Below are 24,043 nucleotides of genomic sequence, written 5' to 3' on the forward strand. Positions count from 1 at the left end.
TGTTTTCACTTATTCATTGGTTTCCAGTTCCAACAATTGATTTAAATTGTATAATTATTATTTTGAATGTCCAAATTTGATTATTGTGGTAGATGGACATTCAATACATGAAAAATAGACTGGAAGTAGAACGCTGAAGACTAGGAAGTCTTGAATGGTAGGCTTGTGTTATGTTTTGCACCAAACAGTAGTCTGATCAAATTGGAATGCAAATTGTCTTTTCATACTGGATGTTTACTAACTCCAATTTGGAATGATCTGATTAGACTTTTCAGTTGAAAAGTACTTTGATTAAAGTCTTTTAAACAGAAAAGAAAAGACACAGTGGTGTCATATAATGGTAACCGTTTTTACTGAATTCCAGTTAAACAAATGTACACAATTATACAAAAAGGGAACACTGTCCTGATATATCTGGTTTCAGGGAAGAAGAAAAAAATCCAGCACTCAGCCCCAGGCCTTTAACAAAGAATTTCAGTTCAATTAAAAGTGTCAGCTTGGTCAATTCCTTTAATTATGTGAGAACTCGCAAAGGGACGTTGCCCTCTGGTGGCAATAAGAACATGAATAGTGGGGTTTCTTCATTAGGAGTGATGCCAGTTAATCAAGGCCTGTCAGACAGTGAAATTTACACCAGTAATTCTGAATGGGGAATTCATTAGGCATATTATACCAGTGCTTATCTCTGCACTCTTTTTTAATTATGCAGCAACATTCCATGGAACTGTAGCTTTTGATGTATATGTGTGGAGAGGAGAGACAACAGCTAGTTTTTAATTTGTTTTCCTATTTTGAGGATTAATTATTATATAAAAAAATTGATGATTTAAGACATTTTAGTTTTGTTAAAGGCTTATAAACCTGGTTTGCCTATTTGTTTCTCAAACCCTACATTACATCTCTACATTAAATTTGGCACCAGCACCACTGAAATATCTCCAAGCTATGTGTATGTTTCAAGTTTATTGTATTTCATCCTATATGTAATGGCTGAACATTCAGATAGTATTAATAAAACAGGAAATAAAGACCTGGCAATGCTTATAAAAAAAAAAAACAGTATTCACTTACCAGCTTTTATCTCTTGATAGCTGTGAGGAGTCATTGTTTGTGATTTCATTTCCCATGTACGCAGAGCTAGGGCATAATTTCCTGTCAGCAAATTGAAAAGTAATAAAACTCTTTGGTCACAGCCTGGATACACAAGATTAGTTATATTTTCCAGTTCACTACACTGTATATACCGGTTTATGATGTATTTATTTTTTTACAGCACAGTGGTTGAATATATTTGTACTACCTATTAAAGCACACAAGCAGTCTTATTTTCATGTTCTGAGATTCTCTGAGAAATAACTTGCGCTTTTACTTTCATGGGGGCCCCATGTTATTTGTGCATCAGAGAATCAGCCATATAATACAAACTGTCATAGTCAGTGGATTGTCTGTGTTAATGTAGAAGTAAAAAAGAAAAGGAAGCCAAGGGCACATTTTAGTTTTAGATCTGAAATTAAGTTCATAAAGGGGCTTCATGGAATCCAGGGCATCCTCAAACCTTTATGGGGAAAGAATGGGTCATTTATTATTATTATTATTATTATTATTATTATTATTATTATTATTATTATTATTATTGAGGAAAACAAGTCATTCCAAATTCACCCACATAACCCACCCACTCCACAGGGAATTGTGATAGTGTTTCTGCATGTTTTACACGAGAATCATCTGGGGTTTGGTTTCCCTTAAACTTTTATCAATAGGCGTCTCCATGACTAGGAAAGGATACAAATTGAGGGTGGTGATGGAGGATGGTGCAACTGACACTGTGCTTTGGTGGACAGATCCATTTAAGGACTGTACTGCCGTCTTTGAAGACAATATTCTATTGAGCGTCTCAAAAGCAATGTACATTAAAACAAAAAAAAGACTAACATGAGGTCAAGGAGTGTACACGCTTTATTAAATAAAAAAAAAACAGGACTGAGCCAGTTCTGAGAGCATTGAGAAGGGGGCAGGGGGGACTCAGCTTTAATTGTTTCGGAGAAGCAGTAGATGGTTGACTGAAAATCATCTGCTTTTGAATTGCTTTACATAAGGTAAATCACTAAGATGTAATGAGGCACATTCTGTATATTCCACTCTAATCTACTTAAGTGCCATATTTTGCTGTTTTGTTTTTGAAATGTAAGATAGTGTATTAATAGTTTGGGAAAAAAGTTTAATGCCAGTTTGTTGACATAATCTGATCCTCTAGCCTGCACAACTAAAATTGTCACTTATTAACTGTTACTATTGCTGTGTAGTCTGTACGGTATGCACGTCAATTCTGTTATATTCTTTACTAATTGTTGAGCATCCATCCACTGGTTGAACTGACCCTGAATGCGTATTTCTGTCTTTTTTTCTTTATTCAGGATGAATCTTCTTGCAGAGTATATTTTTGCTGATTGCAGTGTTTATTTTCCTCACCCTCCTGTCTAGAAAACACAGGAGACAGTTCACAATATTTTGTCAGTTTCTCGCTTGGCTTTCTTGTCACATTTCCTCTTTGAGCTAAAAAAGTTCAAACATTGTTTCATCTGTCCATAATGTTCTCAAAAGGATTAAGTACATTTGGTTTACTTTGGTTAAGTAAACTTTATAGGTATAATTTACCCTTCGCAGTAGGCCTACAGTACAAATTTCCAGATGGCTTTAAAGTTTTTAGTGCCAGTGGATATATAAATATCATACATATGATTTTTTTCCCACTTTCTAGTTAAATTGTAAAGAAAATAGGTTTTGTCCTTTATTCCCCCTTCCAATGAATGTCTTAGATTCACTATGCATACCTTCCACGCATTTTGTGTCTTAGACCTTGTGGGTTTTGTTCTCCCCTGAGATAATATTAGTGGTTGATAAGGCTTGGAGAATCAAACTGGTTTCATAGAATATGCAGCTAAATATGTCTTTGAAAGTAATGCAGTAAATCTGGTACATACCTCCTCTGTATTCTTTCTATAACATAATTTGATTTTCTCACTCATCAATTACATTTGTGCTTCTATAACATTATACAGCCATATTTTCATATGTAATTTATTGAAATGTTACTTTTCATGTTTGAAAACAAAACTGTAGGCCTCCCCTTGTCACTGCTCTTTTTCCAGTCTATAATCCTCTGTCTGAACACTAATAATTGTTAGCTTGACAGAATAATGCACTTCTCAATGGTGCATTTCTGCTTTCTGTCAGTCTACATTCAGGTTTATGCTGTGACAGGAAACACAATGCGCTAAGTAGGCTTTCATATATATTGCGCTTGTCTTTTACCAGCTGTTTTACAGTGTAAAACTATATGTTGAAATACATTTCCTGTTTTTGGGGCTTGTTTTCTGATGGACACCAGAGCATTATCCTGTATACGGCGGAAATTTAATTCAGACACTGAGCAAACCGGGGGAGGCACATATCACCTATGGCTCTTATGACAGCGAACTTTCTTTATTTCCCTGGAAATCCTCCCCATAGGGTCAAGGCTTCCAGCTCCACACCTTTCATTAGCAGTTCCTCATCACCCTCGTCTCTCCCTTCAGTTCCTGTAAATATGCTCCCCTGGACAGGAAAAGCCCACATGTGTTGAGCAAGTTCCCAATTTAGTGGGGAGCGAACTCCCCAGGCTCATGGCTTCTAACATTCCTGTCTCGAATCCACCCACCAAGCCAGGGGATTTCAAATAGTCCAAGTAAAGTTGGAAAGACAAAAAGGGAAAATAAAAATCTGTTCCCTTTGTTATCTGCTTCTCCGTTGCATTAAATTGTTGCATTGTGGCCTATGGCATTGAGGGATGTGTTTTAATCTCACTGTGGTAGCATTCCAATATAAATAGACACACTAGGGATCCTTTTAGCTTATGCTTTCTTAAAACAAATGGAAACTGTATAACTGAATTGTGTGGACAGTTGATTTTGGCCATACATTGATCATCTGACTTTGCAGGGATGCTGGAGTAATGTAACCAAACATCAGACTTCAGGCACCTCTAGCAACTGCACTTTAATTTCAACAAGATGTGAGCCATTTCTGAGTGTATGTTGTAATATCTGTTGCAAAGAATAGCAATGATCAAATGCAGCTTATTTGTTCTGTATTGCCAGCAAATATATTCTTGGGGAAAATCAACAATCTTAATTTTCATGCTGATATATGTATTTTATATATACAGTACTGTGCAAAAAATGTTGTAAAGTAAGAATGCTTTCTAAAATAGACATGTTAATAGATTATATTCATTAAGTAACTAAATGCAAAGTCAGTGAACACAAGAAATATCTAAATCAAATCCATATTTGCTGTGACCACCCTTTGCCTTCAAAACAGCATCAATTCTTCTAGGTACACTTGTACACAGCCTAGGATTTTGTAGGCATATAGTCCGGTGTATGATTAAACAATTATACCAAACAGGTGCTAATGATCATCAATTCAATATGTAGGTTGAAACACAATCATTAACTGAAACAGAAACAGCTGTGTAGGATGAATAAAACTGGGTGAGGAACAGCCAAACTCAGCTAACAAGGTGAGGTTGCTGAAGACAGTTTACTGTCAAAAGTCATACACCATGGCAAGACTGAGCACAGCAACAACACACAAGGTAGTTATACTGCATCAGCAAGGTCTCTCCCAGGCAGACATTTCAAGGCAGACAGGGGTTTCCAGATGTGCTGTCCAAGCTCTTTTGAAGAAGCACAAAGAAACGGGCAATGTTGAGGACCGTAGACGCAGTGGTCGGCCAAGGAAACTTACTGCAGCAGATGAAAGACACATCATGCTTACTTCCCTTCACAATTGGAAGATGTCCAGCAGTGCCATCAGCTCAGAATTGGCAGAAAACAGTGGTACCCTGGTACACCCATCTAACTGTCCGGAGAAGTCTGGTCAGAAATGGCCTTCATGGAAGACTTGCGGCCAAAAAGACATACCTCCGACGTGGAAACAAGGCCAAGCGTCTCAACTATGCACGAAAACACAGGAACTGGGGTTCAGAAAAATGGCAGCAGGTGCTCTGGATTGATGAGTCAAAATTTGAAATATTTGGCTGTAGCAGAAGGCAGTTTGTTCGCCGAAGGGCTAGAGAGCGGTACACGAATGAGTGTCTGCAGGCAACAGTGAAGCATGGTGGAGGTTTCTTGCAAGTCTGGGGCTGCATTTCTGCAAATGGAGTTGGGGATTTGGTCAGAATTAATGGTCTCCTCAATGTTGAGAAGTACAGGCAGATACTTATCCATCATGCAATACCATCAGGGCGGCATCTGATTGGCCCACAAATTTATTCTGCAGCATGAGAATGACCCCAAACATACAGCGAGAGTCATTAAGAACTATCTTCAGTGTAAAGAAGAACAAGGAGTCCTGGAAGTGATGGTATGGCCCCCACAGAGCCCTGATCTCAACATCATCGAGTCTATCTGACATTACATGAAGAGAGAAGCAGCTGAGGCTGCCTAAATCCACAGAAGAACTGTGGTTAGTTCTCCAAGATGTTTGGGCCAACCTACCTGCCGAGTTCCTTCAAAAACAGTGTGCAAGTTTACCTAGAAAAATGTATTCTGTTTTGAAGGCAAAGGGTGGTCACACCAAATATTGATTTGATGTAGATTTTTCTTCTGTTCACTCACTTTGCATTTAGTTAATTGATACATTATAATCTATTAACATGTCTATTTTTGAAAGCATTCTTACTTCACAGCATTTTTTCACACCCGCCTAAAATTTTTGCACAGTACTGTACATATTTGTAAATACACTCAAAAATTAAATTTAATTACCAAAAAAGCACATTCAAGTATTCTATATGTATAGATGATCATGTTTGGTTTCTGACACAAATGAATGCTAGAGGAAAAGACATGGAGAAGACACAGATCACATCTGTATTGATACAGGTGCCGTGAAGCAAGATACCAGACTGAAATGGGAAGTTAAAGATGTTTTTGTCAGCTGCTTAGAGTTTAGGACTGGAATCAGAGATGGTAGTGGGGCCCCCTTGCTAGTGTGCTCAGCCCATCGCTTCACTGAATATCTGGTGACTTCTGACACAACCCCTCCAAACCCACATCTGTTCAAATCCTAACGGCTGTATCTATGTGAAAACCATCAATACAAATAGCCTCTGGATAATCTATTAATGAATCCATATGTCTGTGATGTTAAATTTATATATATACACTGTGTATTTCATGAATATATTTAGTTTTGTTATGTGAACTTTAACTGTTGGTATAGCAGCACCATTACCAATGATAAGGAAATGATTCTGTGTATAAGCATAAAAATAAACTAAAATAATTTGGTATCAGATATATTTTTTATTGTATTATAATTATGTTAAATATACCTAAATTGGGTTGAATAATTTTTAATCCTAGAACACCAGGGGATCCATTTTCAAAACCTGACTTGGAAGACAAAGGAGTCATCTGAGTTATCTTTGAAAACTTCTGTTGTTCTCATACTTCGGGCAAGCATTTCCATGTGTTTCTGCTGAATCTGTAGCAAAGAGATGAATCATCACACTTGCTGCAAGAAATGTAATTGTTATGTATCACACTCTTTCCCCAACATTCATAATAGTGAGAGTAATACTTCTGGTTTTTACACTCCTATACTGTTTGTTTATTGATTGTTCACTCATTTCCTTCAACTGTCACCAGTGATGGACTATCAATACACATTGATATTTAGGAAATCCCTTTATTTATTCATTATGATTTTTTATTACAAAGAAGAGCCCTAAGTATTATAGTATATTTGTCTGTACAACATGCATTCCTCATATTTGATGTAATATTATTGTTACAATTGGAAAATGACTAAATCTACTACCGTAGGACTGATAAGAATTTGATTAATATTCTAGTGAGCATTCTTTCCTGAGAAGGTCACTAGCATGTGCTTCAGAACAATATCACATTTAATTTTGAAGTACTTGTAATGTGGGAATGAGGTGACATGGTAATAATTGTATTGCAAGACAAATTCCCCTTCACCAACTTTTAATTCCCATCCAGTCATTGTCTCTGTGCTGTTCTTCAAAGTATTGCTAAACATGGAAGACATTTCCACTTCAAAAGAATTATCTTTTCTTTCTTGAAGCCTTTATTATGCAATGACATCCCATGATACTTTGTTTAGTTTTAATCGGCTAATTATGAACTGTGGAAAGGGAATGTAGTTGTCTCACCAAAGAATTGTCTAAGCAACCAAGATTTAGCTTTGGAAATAAAACATGATTTTTTCATTTGCCTTTCTTTGGATTTTGACTGCCGGTAATTGCTTGGTTCAGTAGGATTGAGCTGCGTTTTCTAATGTGCTTTTATAAGGTGCTTTTGGAAGTCATCCCATTAGAATCACCAATTGGGCAACTGAATCATTAGAAGACAGGAATTCCTTTGGAGAGAGCAGCAATCTGACACTTTTTGTTGTTTAAGAATTATCGGGAAGGAAAATAGTATATGGTTTTTTGAACTACTTGATTCAGAATACTGCAGTCCTTAATTATCTTACGCAATCCTGTGTGTAGCATTCATACAAGTAGCATTCATACAGTGTTATATTTCAATGTAATTTTGCATTGTTGTGCATCTTTTTTGCATTAATTGTTTATATAGAGGGAGAGTTGATTTATCATGTCTATTAACTGAACCTGTGCAGGACTGCCTGGATCCATCATGTGTACATGAACAAATGGCTTTAAAAACTGTTTAAATATCTAGACATTTCTGAGTAACGTTGGTTTTAGGAGATAGCATAAAGTATTAATGCTTGTAAAGCTGATATATTATTTAATATGTCATCTTGTAGAAGTAACAATTTGAGATTAATTCAGAAAAGGAATGCAGGGTTCTGGGAAACTTCTCGCTGACAATGGAAGACTTCTGAATTAAATTATATCTATCTATTTGTTTTAGTTTAAGAAGTAACTTCACACCACAGATTGAAAAATGTCAGGTGTTTGTCCTGGTTCTATTTATATTCTCAGAGGAGGACACAGACAGGTTGGATAGCTTCATTTACCATAATAACATGTCTTTATGAAACAGATCAGAGGGGCTCAGAATTACTGTTATCAAACTGGCAATATTAAGGCTTTTGACTTTGAAGAAGTGACAAGATAATCCTCAGTCTCTTGAGCGATTTTGGGACTGTTATATAATTCCCTACTACGTATATTTCAGTTCCTTTAAAATGTGTAATTGCCTAGGAATAATAATAAGTAAATAACTAAATGTCAGTTTCCAGATTTTGATTTGCATATTGTCGGTTGTCTTATTTATATGGGTTCCTTTTTTATTCTCTCTTGCAGTTTGTTTTTCAATCAGCAAATCAGTTACATTTGTATTAGTTATAGCATCCTTTGCTAGGTTGCCACAGAGTGCTTCACAGCCTAAAATAACAATATAACATAGTAATTCACAACAAAATTAGGCATTATGAGGGATTTACAAATCTAGAGTTTCTCCCGATATAAATTATTTGTAGAAAGCTCCAGTGTAGCAAAGATTGTGTTCTCCTAACATGTGTTACTTATTCCTCACTTGACCATGATACAGTAAAGGTAGATCTTGGTCCGTGGTTGGAAGTGACCTGTGAAAGTTTTATTGATCTGTGTTTGACTAGTCATGTGACATGTCTTTTGGGAGTGACGCCTCATAAATCATTCAAAATGGAGATCTAGAGCAAGAGACATTGCAAGTGACATGGTATATGAAACCAAACAAGGACATTGAGAATTTATTTATTTATTTATTTTTAAGTGGACCATAAAAACTAATTTGGAATTAAGAATGTAATACAACATTTCCTTTTGAGGGGTTTAGTTTGAAAACAAATTTAGTGAAAGCAAAGCAACATGCTGCACACAGTGTTCACAATTTCTTTTTGTTTGTTTCTTTTCATGCTGTAATCTGACCTGGGAACACATGTTTTGTATTGTTTTCTTTACACAGACCATAATAAGTGAATGTGTTGCCCTTTCTATAAATAAGACTGAGCCCTGCATTCTCCCTGCCTCTGCTCGTTACCAAAGAGGACAGCAACTCGTTAACTCTGCCTGAGACTCAGGCTTGCCTAGAGATGTTTTTCATACAACGATGTGTAAGCTCTGGCAATTTATTGGCAGTTTACCATGCTCTGGTATTCTTCATGTTTCTCTACAATAATCTAACAAAACAAAACAAAACTTTAGCTTTCTTATAATATAATGGGACTGAGTGGCTCCGTTATTTTGAGCATAGTGATAATAACACTCCTCCTTCTCTTGCATACTCATCTACCTGAATGGCCAACACAGTGATTAATGACCACTAAGCCACCCTGCTATAGAGAATTTCATCCCACCAATGGATCACTGATAGAGAATGATATGTAATCAAAATTATAGCCCTACAACAGAAGAATCACAGTTCAGAAACAGCAACTAACAATTTTTATTTTCAAATACTAGACTGTTTTAAAGTAAAAAAGAAGAAAATAATAATAAAGAATGACACTGGCTTATTGAGGAAGACGAAGAAGAAATTGCATCAATATTTACACAGCTTGAGGGAAAGTGGGGGATGCTCGTCTGAGAAGTAATAGGAACATGCAGAGATGGAGGCAGAGGATGTAAATCAAACTGCCATGTTTCTCTAGAGAGCAGTTTGCGCTGTTGTCTGAAGCTACAGCCTGATACTGCCTGGCTTATCAAATTACAGCCCCTGTTCTGAAGGACCTGGGCTTGTATTCTGTATAGACAGTGCTTGTATTTGTAGCACAGCAAACTGGAGTTGCATGTCAATAGACTCTCCCAGATCACAGGGGGGAAAAAAACAAAGTGCACTCTTCCCTTTGTTTTTAATTACCTTGTGTCCCCACAGATTTACTGGCATATTTAGTGTAGCAGGAATATCTCAGTCTGGAATCATGTCACACAATGAGCCAAACTATCTCTACCAGTCAATAATCTTGCCCATGTTAGACATGATATACAATGTTTTTAGATCCCCATGTGTCTCAAAACCAGAAATCTATTCATCTCTTTAAATTAACTTACCAGTTCATAATATTTCCTTTGTCCCAAACCTTGAAGCGGTGTGTGCTATCTGATGTCTTCAAACTCAGGTTATCTGGTTTCAGTGCTGCTCACAGTCTTATATTGCAGACACATAATGAAGTTAAACAACTGGCAGATGAATGTCATTATGGAAAACATAAGGCAGGGCACCAGAACAATGGAGCAGTACAGTACACACAACTGAAGTCTACTCAGTATAGAATTTCCTTTATTTGAAACATTCCAAATATAATACGTTACATATGTTCAATATACATGTTCACCTGTATATTTTTTTGTTATACAGTATTTTTGACACGGTGAATTTAACATGGAACCTAAATTATGTAGTCTTTCTCTACAGCTAGGCTTATTTCCTGACAGATACAAAAGTGTTTGTTTCCGGGCTTTTCTAATATCGCTATTACTATTAAAGCCCTCCTGTTTGAGCGTCTGAAATTATTATTGTCATTGCACCACGAAGGGATAGCTTAATTCAGTGAATTCCCTTTTAATCCACAAACACTTGCTGCATTGTGCAGGCAGTTAGACTGTTTCCATAGCAACTCTTGTGTTTCATTATAACCTGAAATCTGCCCTTATTTCTGGTGCTGAGGGTAATTAAAACTGAGTTTCCTGTGCATTTTCTTTTTCCTCTTTATATTTGAAATGTAAAACCTGGTTCAACATTAAATATTTAGTTATAAGCTATATGCAAGACAAATATTTAAACACAATTGTAATAATAATAATCACCTGTTGCGTAAATGCAGTAATCTGAGTTAAAATGATTGAACAAGATTTTAATTTCTACTACATGAAAGCTCTGCACAATAGACTTAATCTGTCTGTGTTTGGAGTGCAAGGTTATAAATCTGGGAAGGCTGAAGTCTCATTAGATTACAACTCTCAATCTCCATGCTACCTACCACACATTTGTTCTAATCCAGCTATTAAAACAAGCTTCAGAACATGTAAATGGTTTTAATTAGTATTGTTATTATTATTATACCCTAAATATTCTGCATTGCAGACAAAATGAGAATTAAAAAAACAAACACACTTAGCCATGATTGAATTGTATTGATTGCAAGTACAACATTACTGCTGTTTCCCCCCCCCCCCCCCAATCCTAACCCTTCGATACAACAAAGTGGAAAGATCTGATTGAGCTTCAGATGCTGTCAGGTTGGCTTTTTCTATATTTATCTCAGGAGGGAATTTCTCTACATCAAATGTACTTCCTGGCATTAGAAACAAAAATAATGGAAATAAAATAAATCTCCCATGCAAGTCCTCCAGATCTATAGCAATAGGAAAGCAGAGAGGTTTTGCTGATCCTTGTGATTCTCTTTTAAGTAAATACTATACTTGTTTTCTGTATGTGTTGTAAGCCTGGTAAAGATAAGAAAACCACAGTAGAGAAAACAGGTTGTCCTTATGATCTGTTTAACTCTGTTCTTGCCCACAAGTTCCAGCTGCAAAATTCAAAGAAATCTAACTGTTTACAGAGCACTACCACAGGTGATCCTGCAGTAAAATAACCCAGTCTACTGCCCTGGACCAGCTCATACTGGTGGCATAAGTCTCAGTGGGATAGCACTCCAGCTGTATTCATAGTGAATATAATCAACAGTGTCAACTCATCTGATAGATCTAATTGTTACATTCTGGCCTATTTGCACTACATGTGTGGATCAAAATGGATGGATGCAGGTCTGCCCTTCAGCAAAGCTATTTACAGAATGAAGATTCAAAAATGCAGTTACTGATTACCATAGTTAAATTTTTAATTTCTTTCAGCGTGCCTTCCTTCTCCAGATGGCCTCCCAGTGGAGTGTCTATAACAGACAATTAAAAAAGAAAACGTCTGCTTGGCAAACTTCAGTTGAAGGAAGTCAATTAAAAACTTCCATAATAATATGGAACTGTACTCGGCTCACTTAAATTGAGTATACACTCACCTAAAGGATTATTAGGAACACCATACTAATACTGTGTTTGACCCCCTTTCGCCTTCAGAACTGCCTTAATTGTACGTGGCATTGATTCAACAAGGTGCTGAAAGCATTCTTTAGAAATGTTGGCCCATATTGATAGGATAGCATCTTGCAGTTGATGGAGATTTGTGGGATGTACATCCAGGGCACGAAGCTCCCGTTCCACCACATCCCAAAGATGCTCTATTGGGTTGAGATCTGGTGACTGTGGGGGCCAGTTTAGTACAGTGAACTCATTGTCATGTTCAAGAAACCAATTTGAAATGATTCGACCTTTGTGACATGGTGCATTATCCTGCTGGAAGTAGCCATCAGAGGATGGGTACATGGTGGTCATAAAGGGATGGACATGGTCAGAAACAATGCTCAGGTAGGCCGTGGCATTTAAACGATGCCCAATTGGCACTAAGGGGCCTAAAGTGTGCCAAGAAAACATCCCCCACACCATTACACCACCACCACCAGCCTGCACAGTGGTAACAAGGCATGATGGATCCATGTTCTCATTCTGTTTACGCCAAATTCTGACTCTACCATCTGAATGTCTCAACAGAAATCGAGACTCATCAGACCAGGCAACATTTTTCCAGTCTTCAACTGTCCAATTTTGGTGAGCTTGTGCAAATTGTAGCCTCTTTTTCCTATTTGTAGTGGAGATGAGTGGTACCCGGTGGGGTCTTCTGCTGTTGTAGCCCATCCGCCTCAAGGTTGTACGTGTTGTGGCTTCACAAATGCTTTGCTGCATACCTCGGTTGTAACGAGTGGTTATTTCAGTCAAAATTGCTCTTCTATCAGCTTGAATCAGTCGGCCCATTCTCCTCTGACCTCTAGCATCAACAAGGCATTTTCGCCCACAGGACTGCCGCATACTGGATGTTTTTCCCTTTTCACACCATTCTTTGTAAACCCTAGAAATGGTTGTGCGTGAAAAGCCCAGTAACTGAGCAGATTGTGAAATACTCAGACCGGCCCGTCTGGCACCAACAACCATGCCACGCTCAAAATTGCTTAAATCACCTTTCTTTCCCATTCAGCCATTCAGTTTGGAGTTCGGGAGATTGTCTTGACCAGGACCACACCCCTAAATGCATTAAAGCAACTGCCATGTGATTGGTTGGTTAGATAATTGCATTAATGAGAAATTGAACAGGTGTTCCTAATAATCCTTTAGGTGAGTGTATATAGCCAAATGTGTTGAATTCAGTGTCTATTTAGAAACAGTCATTTTATAGTAAACTTTCTTGTGATAAGTGACAATTGGGTCATGAACAGTTCGATGTATATTTCTATCGCATTAATGTTTTGTTGAAGCAATTACATTTGCATTGTTTCTTTAAGTGACAGAGATATCTGAAGGTGGTTGCAATAGGTTGCAAAAGATGGGTTCTTTTTTTTTTCCAAGTGAATTTGCGACTCTGTTTTGCAAAGGTGTCCCATTTGCCTGGTTGAGCAGGCACATGAAAGTCACACATGGAAAACAAGACATTTCCAACTGTTGGCGACTGGGGAGAGATAATTACCTTTTTGTGCTACCATCTTCTAAATGAAAGCCATGCTTAATATAACGAATGCCTTTGTAGTGTAAATGATGGTGTTTTTATTGGGATGTCTTTATCTTTAGTGGGAGAGCTGGCAGAAGTCAGAGATTGCTTGTGCTTCATTATTTACAGGAGATCTAAGAAGGGGGAAGCCACTGAATCTATGATCACAGACGTACATTTTGTTAAGAGGGATCTTTTCGTCTCTGTAAATGAAGTCGGAACACTGATTGTTTTTTTGTATTTTTTAGCTGAGCACACTTTCTCTTTCCTTTGGTATTAAGAAGCTATGGCTTCAGTCTCAACAGGAATATATTCAACTCAATTTGTGAAGCTGCATTGTGTAAATATGTCAGTGTGACATTAGGATAACAGTGGGATATTTGCTTTTCGTAGAAATGAGCCATTGTAATGAATAAAGCTTATACCTCCAGTTTTGGGAAGAGCTACATTTTCTATCTAAACCTTTTAAGTTTATTAGTTGTTGTTTTTTCCCCAATGTACATTATTCACAAATAGCAATTATTTAACTCTGTCCTATATTCTGTCCCTAAATACAAAGCTCAATTGGAGTTTAGTTACTCTCAGTTTCCTACAGAGCTGATAAACTGGACAGCAGTCACTCCCTTCACAAAAAGCAATTTCGATCATCAGAAAGGCAAATGTCAATAGCTATTGTTTATCTAAGAAAAACAATATAAGGTCTCTTTAGTCCCTATAGTAATGCCCAGGAACCAGAGAAAACAATTAGCCCTTCTTTTTTCAGAACATGTATGTGGACATATGACTATGAAAGCAGGCTATGCCAGCTGTATGAGTAATCCATCTGTGAGTGTGAGTGTCAGTGCGTGTGTGTGTGTTAATCAAAGTATAATATCACTTGACACAAGTATAGTCAAACACTGTCACTTATACTTAGTATATCCTAATGCCTTAGCTTGGATCCAGTCCTAAAAGGATAATTTTCTGATGTGTTGTTTAGGTATCTATACAAATGTCCAGTGGCAATGCACTTAGTTAGTCAACACACTTTCTAATTGCATTTCCCATACATTGTGCTTTGAAATCATTGATAAAATGAGCAAAATACCTTTACAAATGCATTATCCACAGAGAGTAGCTTCAGTAAAACATTTACAGCTAATGACAGTGTCTAAATAATAATTCTGAGAGGAAGACATTCAGTTTTTCACTAAACGTGTTTGCTAACTAATTAAATTGCTTTTACCTTTCAGGTATTTATGAATCCTGATCATTCAGAATAAAAGAAGCCCATGAAAGACATGCACTAAGTATATTTCATTATTCTTTCCATTCATGGTGGAGAAGTAAAATAAATGTCTACCTTCAATTGCCTCTGTAAAACATATTTAGTTAGCAATCAATAATAATTAAAGTTTAACTTTAATCTACTTAAATTGCAAAGCTAAAAATGAACTGAAATAAGCTTTAACACCCATAGACTGTCAAATTGTATTCCTATTCCTGTGAAAAATGCATAATCTGCCCTTCTTTTGTGTATTCAGATCATAAAAAGGACAAAATTCTCAGTAGAGATGAGAGAGCTTATAGGAATGTCATTGTCGGGATTCTCCAAAACTATGCAGTGCGTGTTGCCATGCCATGTAATTGAATTAACCATTAACCTTCGCCTTTGGCTTAAGTTTCCATTGAAGTAATTTTATGACTGACTTCTTTTCTTTGTGCAGTACATATTTTGAACACTTATGGCTTTTAGACTTAGGATAAACTAACGAGCTGACAACGTGATCCTCTTCATCTCCATTACAGCTGAAGCTTGATGTCTGTCTGCTTCTCAGGCGGCCAAAATAAAACCCATCATCATTTCATTAAGAGATGACTGAGAATAAGTCTGTAATTGCAGCCTGAATGAAAAAAAAATACATAAAGACTATCTCTGGGACCTCATGATTAAATTGACAAATGTTGGGTCATTTAGTAGCAAAGATTGCTGCTTCTTCTGCTATAAAACCAGTACTGTCTTTACTCTAAATTCTTCTTGTTTAAATAAACGTAATGGGATATGTTTCTGGAGAGAGCATCGTACAAGATCTTTCCCTGTGGGCTTGTGTGATTGCAACTCTTTGAAAGATTAAACCATCTGCACTGATTAAGGGGCAGTATATCAACAGGTAAAGATTCTTGGCCCACCCTCTAGAGGCTACTTAAAGTATTTAATGTGTTAAGGATTTCACCTTTTCAGGCACTGACAAATACAAAAAAAAAACTGCAGTTCAAGATGAATGTGATCTTTCAAGCTGAAACATCTGCCATATTATAGTAGTAGAGTTTTATGTAGTCCCACATCACCTGGCTTCCATTAGATTAATCCTTTGTAAATCTTCTGGACAACCTCCTGTCTCTTACTTGTGTGGTCTGCAGCATGTTGTTATTAGGAAACACAGAAAATATTAGACTGTGTATGTGAAGGTAAAGTTTGTGGTGGTGTTGTTTTTTAACAGTAGGAGATATAAGTGTTTATGAAAGGTGAAGACCAGTGGGAATCTTTCAATTCAAGATGTGGTTCCACTCCCAAACACCACCTGAGCCTATTCTGTAATCTCACAAGCATCTTTTCATCACTTCTCCCCAGTGCACTCTGGTTCACCCCTCTCTCCCCTGCCTCTGCTTCCCAACAGTGAAAGTACATTGCTGGTAAAGTGGTTTGCGGTTGTGTCTGCCAAACAACTCCCCCCCACCCCCTTCTGAAAGACATCAGAGACCCTTTTTATCTCTGTGTAGTCACCTTTTGTTAAAGGTCATTAGTATACCCCTTCTTTCATATCCCTGCAAACACACGCCAGAAGGAAATCCTACATGCAGAATCAGGTGCTTATCGAGAATATGACTCCTTTTTTTTTGTTTTCAGCAGTGTAGCCTGCTAATGAGCGGCAGGTGAGACAGGACACCTAAAAGGTAGTGAATGCATCCAAGAGTCTGGGCTGAGACGGTGCCAGCTGAATAGTTCCAATTAGCAGCATTTAAAGTTTTGAAATAGATTTTTAAAAATACCAGTCAGAGCTGGAATGATACTGAGCTTAGCATCTCTGGTACATATTCTGCCTGAATAATTCATTTTCACACACATTGCTTGAAACGAAGTGTCAGCTAATTATGTTGTAATTGTGTGAAAAACATCTAATTTCTGCAAGTGTTCTGCATTTGTTTGGTTATGGAAACAGTATTTTTACCCTTTTTGTTTACATCTTGATAAACAGTAATTAATACATTTTGTTGCTAACCCCCCCCAATTGTAGTCCAATTTGTTTTTTTGACTTGTATGTATTGGAATATAGTTTTAAATTGACAGGTGAATGTTCCACTCCTGCTTAGTACTGCTTTTTCATATCATACTTACACCTGCTAATGATGGTGTGGCACAACAGAGGATTAAATCACTTCATATTAATGTCCCAACTAAAACAGTGTAGTATGCATGCTGGTTTTATAGAGATAATCTCTGTAGGAGAAAGCAGATAAATCCACAATAAATGTTTAATACAGCAGCATGTAGCTAACATCCATCAGCAATATGCTTTACAATCCCAAACCCAATAACATGCCCGATGCTTTATTTTCTTTAGTAAGTAAGCTGTTTTCATTTTAAAGAGCAAAAAGATTGTGTATTCTTAACACATAAAACCTAACCATATTCTTAAATCTTAAAACCTAATAAAACCAGAATTGGAGAGTGCGAGGGAAAAATAAATCCAAAGAATTATAATCAATTTGCTGTGATTTCTCTTGGCCTTGAAGACCTCGAACTGCCAGTCATATAATCTGTAGAGGATGCAAGGAGGCACTTATGAGGTAAATCTAATAGGTTTGACCTACACATTGTATGTAAAGTGCCTATACTCCAAAACCTTTCCCACACCTGTCTTCAATTCAAAATGTACATGGTGACTGACTGTTGGAAGACACAGATGTGCAAACTGAAAAACAAATGAAACTAGCATTTGGCTATCTGATAAACTGCTTCCTTATGATGATGGATCTATGGGAGGTCAGAACGTTCCCTCAGCACACTCCAACAGGGTGAATTCCTCCGTGTAGCTTAAAGGAGGTGATGGGAATGGAGGTGGAGAGTCACTAGCCTCACACATGAGGAGGATATGAACCTGGGGCTACATTACACCACAGCTTACTTGTCCACACTTGTTTTGGATGCATGAATGCAGTCCAGGAGCTCTGCCATGACTCGCAGAAGCTCCCTGGGGTACTGCTCCCATCAAGAAATGTCTGTGAGGATCATTCCTAATGCTGTGATATTGCTCTGTCCTTCGCCGTCTCTGACGGAAGCACTAAGCATGAATCATGCACGCACAGGTCACAAACAACAGAAGAAACTTGACATTTACCATCTGTAGGCTACACAGCACCAGTATCTGGGACACTGTTTTAAATTGTGTGTTTAAATAGGACTCTGCCTATTGCCATTTCAGAAATGTATTTATAAGCCTACACGGCAGCAAATACATTTTAAATGTATTTTTATTACTCAGAAGTGAAGGCTAATAACATTACACAATTCTCCATCCTGACTGCAACTGAAATTGGCATTTCTAGCTGGTGCTAATGAGAAAAGAATGCTGAATATTTTATTGGAAAACAGGATAGGATGAATTATTCATTTGGGACTGCATCCATCACTGGTAGTGATATTGTGAGGCTTGTGTGGGCAGGTGGTCATTTAGCTGGCTGCATTTTGTATCCTAAATGATGTGCATGGCAGGAGAGAAAGGCACAGTGCTCTGAGAAAGACCATAATAGTTTGAATTGCATATCTGTGAGCAAAGTATTAAAATCGTAATGTCATTTAATGCACAACAATACAAAATTATTGCCCAGGCAGACAGGAGAATCTGTTTTAGCAAACCTAGATGAATTATTGAACAAATTGTAACATGGAAATGTGTTACCTGAACTGCTGAAACCCTGAAGTAAACTGTCTACAGCTGCTTTTATTTTTAAGGATACTTAGATACCTAGATCCAATAACAACTTAACAACACATATAAATTCACCCTTTTCCCGTTGTCAGGAGAACACTGTATATAAAGAGTATAACTTTGAAGTTAGAGTTTAGATATGGAATGGAAGCTAAAATGTTCTGGGTTAGAAATGTAATTGGCCAATAGTTAAATGACAACACCTCTACCTCCCCCAGACTCTGGTATCAGTTGACATGTTGCAACTGTTGGTCTATTTAATATCTATTTAATATCCCCAGCCTTCAGCAGAAACAACCTAAGGGGATTTGCTTGAAGCTAAACTGGAATAGATTTGTTGTTGTTGTTGTTGTTGTTGTTGTTGTTGTTGTTGTTGTCTGCACTGTCATGTAGTCATATTTCCCCCCTCATATGAAATATGTTGACAACATTGTCAACTAGCCTTGACACATGTAATACATAATAGAAATATCAGCATATTAAACACCCAGTTATGTGAAACGTGATACCTGAAGGTTCTTGAATATTCTGTTATTGTAATGCCTAGAGTTGCTATACACGTACACACTTTCACTCTGCATTATTGATATTCAAGTTGCATCCTTACACACACCTTACATACATAATCAATATTGGGTAGTAACTCAGTTTAGACACCTTTAATGCCAGTCTTTTCGTGACAGCATGCCTGTTCTATAAAGTGCAACGAGTTTCGGCTATTCTTCACTGCTTTCTCCCAGTGGAAAGTACACTTGCCTTGGAAAATGACTGTGCTTCAGATGTCAGGGCGATAAAGTAATAGTCAAGCAGCCTCCTAGCGAGATGAGCGCAATTTCCACCAGCTGCGGTGCATCCTTTCGCTAAATTTAATTACTACACCCTCCCCGTGAACCGTGCAGGTGAAAGAAAAACGAGTTAGCAGTTATATAGTCATTTACTGTATACTTTAATCTTTCACCAGCTTAATTCATTTCTCTTCATATTCATATTATGCACAAGGCATGAACCTCAAAATGTAACATGTAGACTATATTCCTTAATGTGATAATGGTAAAGCAACTGTTTCAGATCAGATTCTGTTTTCATATATATATATATATATATATATATATATATATATATATATATGATTTTCTTTACATTTCACAGTCTCTCACCGCCCATTTCGATCCGGATCCTACACTTAACAGTGCAATTGATCTGAGCGATATGGCTTGCGATTTAAAACCCCAGTTTCGTCGTTTGTTTCCTCCGAACACGATGCTTGGTACTCAGTCGCAAAACCATAAAGCAGATATAATAACCGGCGTAGCTGACATCACAGCGTCATTGACGTCGGCAGCTGTTGAATGGGGGCATCTTGTTAAATAATACATTTGGCGGTGGTCACGTGGAAAACCCTCTGAATAATTCAAGATATTTTTACATCACCGCTCTCGCCTGGCTGTAGTTGCCCAGCCCGGATGCGAGCAAATACTGCTTTGAAAATGGAGCTTGACAACACCATCGTAATCCATTAATCCGCGGGGGGGGGGGGGAAAGCGTGAGTGATTTTCTCTTTATATTTAGGATTTGATCTTTTGCTATGAAAATGGCGCAGGCGGACGGTTGCATGACCCGTGTGCTGTTTGTGTGCATCCACAAAAACGGAAATACACAGGATCTCTTCTGAAAGAGCACCTGCAATGAGACTCGTATGGGTTTGGCTATGTCACCTCATCGGGTGATGCTTGTTATGAACTGCAGTAGTTCTCGGAGTGTAAGACTGGATTGAACAAATTGATGAAGGTATTTACAGCTGTTGTATTTCTGCTGTTCTACTTATATTCAATATATGTGCGGTATAAATATATATATATATGCATGCATGCATGTGATACTTGATATTTGAGAGTGATGCAATGTTGCTGTGAACACATTTTAATACGCAATACATGTAAAATGCAGCCAAGCCTAGACTATAATCTTGTGGCATTTAAAACATTACTTCTTATGTTATTTTATAGTATATTCCTCCTCTAACCCTATGGTGTGATAAACAATTCCACTGCTAGGAGAAAGTCAATCATTTCAACTCAAGCTCGGGGTGTTAAAACTCCCAAGGGGACGAAATATGATCCGGCGTCTCGCTTATAAATATTGCACCAAGGGGGAGTAGCTCTTATAAATAAAAACAGTATTATATTGTTACATGTTGTGATTAAAATACAAAACAGAAACAAATAATTGCTATAACGCAACATTGTTTTAATCATTTATCAAATATATACTATTATCAAATACACAGTATTTTATCACGAGAGGTGGCGGATACAATATTTTAATGGGATTTGTCTTTCAGTACCCTTTTCTTTTTTGTAGTTTGTAAGACAATGTATATCCACCTACTCGGATCACGATATCTGCGGAGGCAGATACTATCCTTTCTGACAAAAGAGCTCCTTGTGATGTTTTTTTTTTTCACAGTAGAATATCCTTAACGCAGATCGGTGTCTCTATCGAAAGGTGACCGGGTTAGATAGGGGTTAATCAACTGTGACTTAGTAGGAATGCGGGGACTTAGCTTAGGGACAGATAGCAGTGATTTGGATGTATTAATTACAAGAACAATACAAAACTAACACAATAAAGCAGGAAACGTAGCGTCAATTTGAATTTGCCAGATCTAACCCAGCTTTTTGTGGATGTGCTCTAGATTTCCTATAGCTCCTTATTCATGGAACTGTCCGTGGTGCTGAAACGCGCTCTACCTTTTCGTGGCGCAAGTTTTTTTTACACATTTTCTACACCGCGTTGCTATTATTTTGAGGCGTAGACGTGAACTAATTTGTCATAGTGAGAAAACAAACGTGTGAAAATAGAATTATGTAATTTTTTTTCCCGTTGTACTAGTTTAGGTTTTGTTTTGGTAAACTTCTAAAGAGCTAGGGAAAGTTACTTCGTTCTTCCAGCTTTTAATAACAGAGAAGAAGAAAAAACTAAGACAATGCAAACAGTGTTTTAGTAATACATTTTAATCAGTCACTCACCTAATAAACACCTTGCAAAAATATGTACGTATAACTGTAACATTGTATTTTTTTCTCATCTTATAAATGTCTTCAGATATGCTTGTTAATACAGTTGTCTTGATATGTATTTTTTATCCGCTGCACGGAATAATGAGCATTCTTCTGTTTTACTTTGTTTAATTAAGCGAGTGCAATTACTCTTCTTTTTCCAGTTATGGTTATTTTAGTCCTTTTGCCTTTTGAATACAATTATTGACTGATCAGTACAGCAGCGGATTTTTCTGTACTTCTTGACTGGAGCGGGGAGGAGAAGCTTGCTGTCATTCCCCCTGATCTAACAGGATTTTCTTGCAGATATATTAAACAGCAGACCAGTTAAATCAAGTAAAGGACAGTGGGTTCCCAATGCAGCCTAGAACTGAATAATTGTCTGTATTTAATCTTAAATATAATCTTTTGATATTGTAGAGTTAATTATTGAATAAGATAATGGTTTCTTAACCATAGCCCAGATCTCTTGGTATTAATGCTGTTATTTGTAGATCAGATTTTATTTTATTGGAAGTACTGGTGTTACAGAATTGTTTTATATTAATATAACTAGGTATATCTAACCCAAGGTGACTTATATAGGCCAGTTAGATGCACTGGGTTTAATATTCGCAGTTTCTTGCCAACCAAGGTGGTGCTTTAGTGTCCATGGTAATACATAAATGCCTGGCATGTCCTTGGATTTTCTCCAGCCCTTCCATTAAGTATAACCTATAATGAAATTAAAAAAGCTGTCCCCATACGACCAAATGTATAGACATAGAATGTACTGCCTTTCTTCTACATATTTACAAAAGAAAACCTGCACATTTTTAGAGTTGCACCTATGCACCTCTTTTTAGCTTCCTTATATTACTGAGGATAATTTTTCATTCTGAGGGAACATCCTGTATCTCTCATCCTAAATGGAGGCCTACACACCCCAACAGTCAAATGAAACTACACATGCTGTAAAGTGTGACTATGACAAAGTTTATAACTGATTAGACCAAATATTTCATGCAGATTACATATTTTTTAACAGTCGTGGCACAGATGTCAAAGCTGGGTCCATACCTGCTTATTAAAATCTCACACTACACTGCAGTTCACTTGGAGGGTAATATGATATGAAAGGCATTGAAGATAGTTTGTCATTGTTTGCTATGTTAAATACTATATTCATTATCTTACCAAAGAGTTAGCACAAGCCTCTCCTCCATGAGTAATGGATTTGTAATCATGACAATGGTAGAGTCTGTTGTTGTTTTCTTTGTTTGTTTGTCTGAAGGGCACTAGGAGCATACTGTAATATTTTGGACAACGTTTTCTGCCATCACTGAAGGAATTTTATACTCATTACATCTGCCAGCACGATAAGACACCTTGTCACACAGTTTGCAGTTTAATACCATTGGTCAACTAGAGAGTATTGTAAACATGTCATGGTCTGCTCAGAGTCCTGACCTTAATTGTGTGAAATATCTCTGAAAAGAACTGGAATAAGGAATCTGGAAAAGTTAGCCAAGACCTGACATGTTCTCGAAGCACTAGATAGATATTATGCTGTGAGGAAAGTGTTCATTGTACTGCCATTAAGTGACTGGTTGGACCAACACCCTGATCAATACATTGTGAATAACGCCTGTTAGTAATGTAGTCTGTACACCAAATGTCCAAAGTTTTGCATTTTAAAAACATATATATTAAATTGCTGATCTTTTAACCCTGATTCTGTTGGATGAGAGTGGCTGACTCACTCACTTATTGCTATGACTGAAATATAAAACCCCAGCAATGACGTCAATAGGCTACCTTGTCTGCACATAAAGGTCTAATGCAATCAACGGCTCTTCATCAATCAAGACCATCTGCATTTCTATCAGCAGCCCATTAAATAAACAGACCAGATGAGCAGACTCCTGCAACTTTGTTGTCTGTTAATAAGTCTGGTTTATTTTATGTCAAATTCGATTTGAGAATAAAAGTAATCTATTAAAAGTGCATTGTGGTTAGATTAGGAGTTTTAATATTATGTGATCAATTAATTGAATTTATTGTTATTGGTAAAAGGTTGTATAAGGTTAATAAAACTCCCAAATCTTTCATAAATAGTTTTCTTTGTTAATGCTTTTGACTTTTAAGGTCTGTAGTCTTAAATGATGCAAATTGTTATAAAAGGTAACAGATATTATTAGAATCAGTATGTACTTTTCTATACTATATATTTTATTTATGTTTATGATTTACGTCAAATTGTACAGCACTCCAAAAACTATCAGGTGAATCCTAAAATAAATCAAATAATTAAATCCTATAATCTTAACCAGGACAAACATGGTACTAATTCTTCTCAGGTTAATGTGAAAGTGGTGTCATTACAGCATGCAGATTGAAGTTGGCTTGTCCATTA

At 37.0% G+C, this 24,043-nt stretch overlaps 1 protein-coding gene across 2 annotated transcripts in view; it reads left to right on the forward strand.

The window, feature by feature from the left end:
• Positions 1-24,043, forward strand: part of LOC136753095 (solute carrier family 7 member 14) — a 104,712-nt gene that overhangs the window by 53,198 nt on the left and 27,471 nt on the right. The window contains exon 1 of one of the 2 annotated variants that reach the window (XM_066708931.1): positions 20,019-20,377. The exons of the other annotated variant lie outside the window; for it this stretch is intronic. The gene's annotated coding sequence lies outside the window, so the exon portion shown is untranslated. Of the gene's footprint in view, positions 1-20,018; positions 20,378-24,043 lie in introns of those variants that run through there. 2 annotated transcript variants of the gene reach the window in all.

This window comes from Amia ocellicauda, chromosome 7 (genome assembly GCF_036373705.1).
Source record: "Amia ocellicauda isolate fAmiCal2 chromosome 7, fAmiCal2.hap1, whole genome shotgun sequence".
In the NCBI taxonomy this organism is placed as follows: domain Eukaryota; kingdom Metazoa; phylum Chordata; class Actinopteri; order Amiiformes; family Amiidae; genus Amia; species Amia ocellicauda.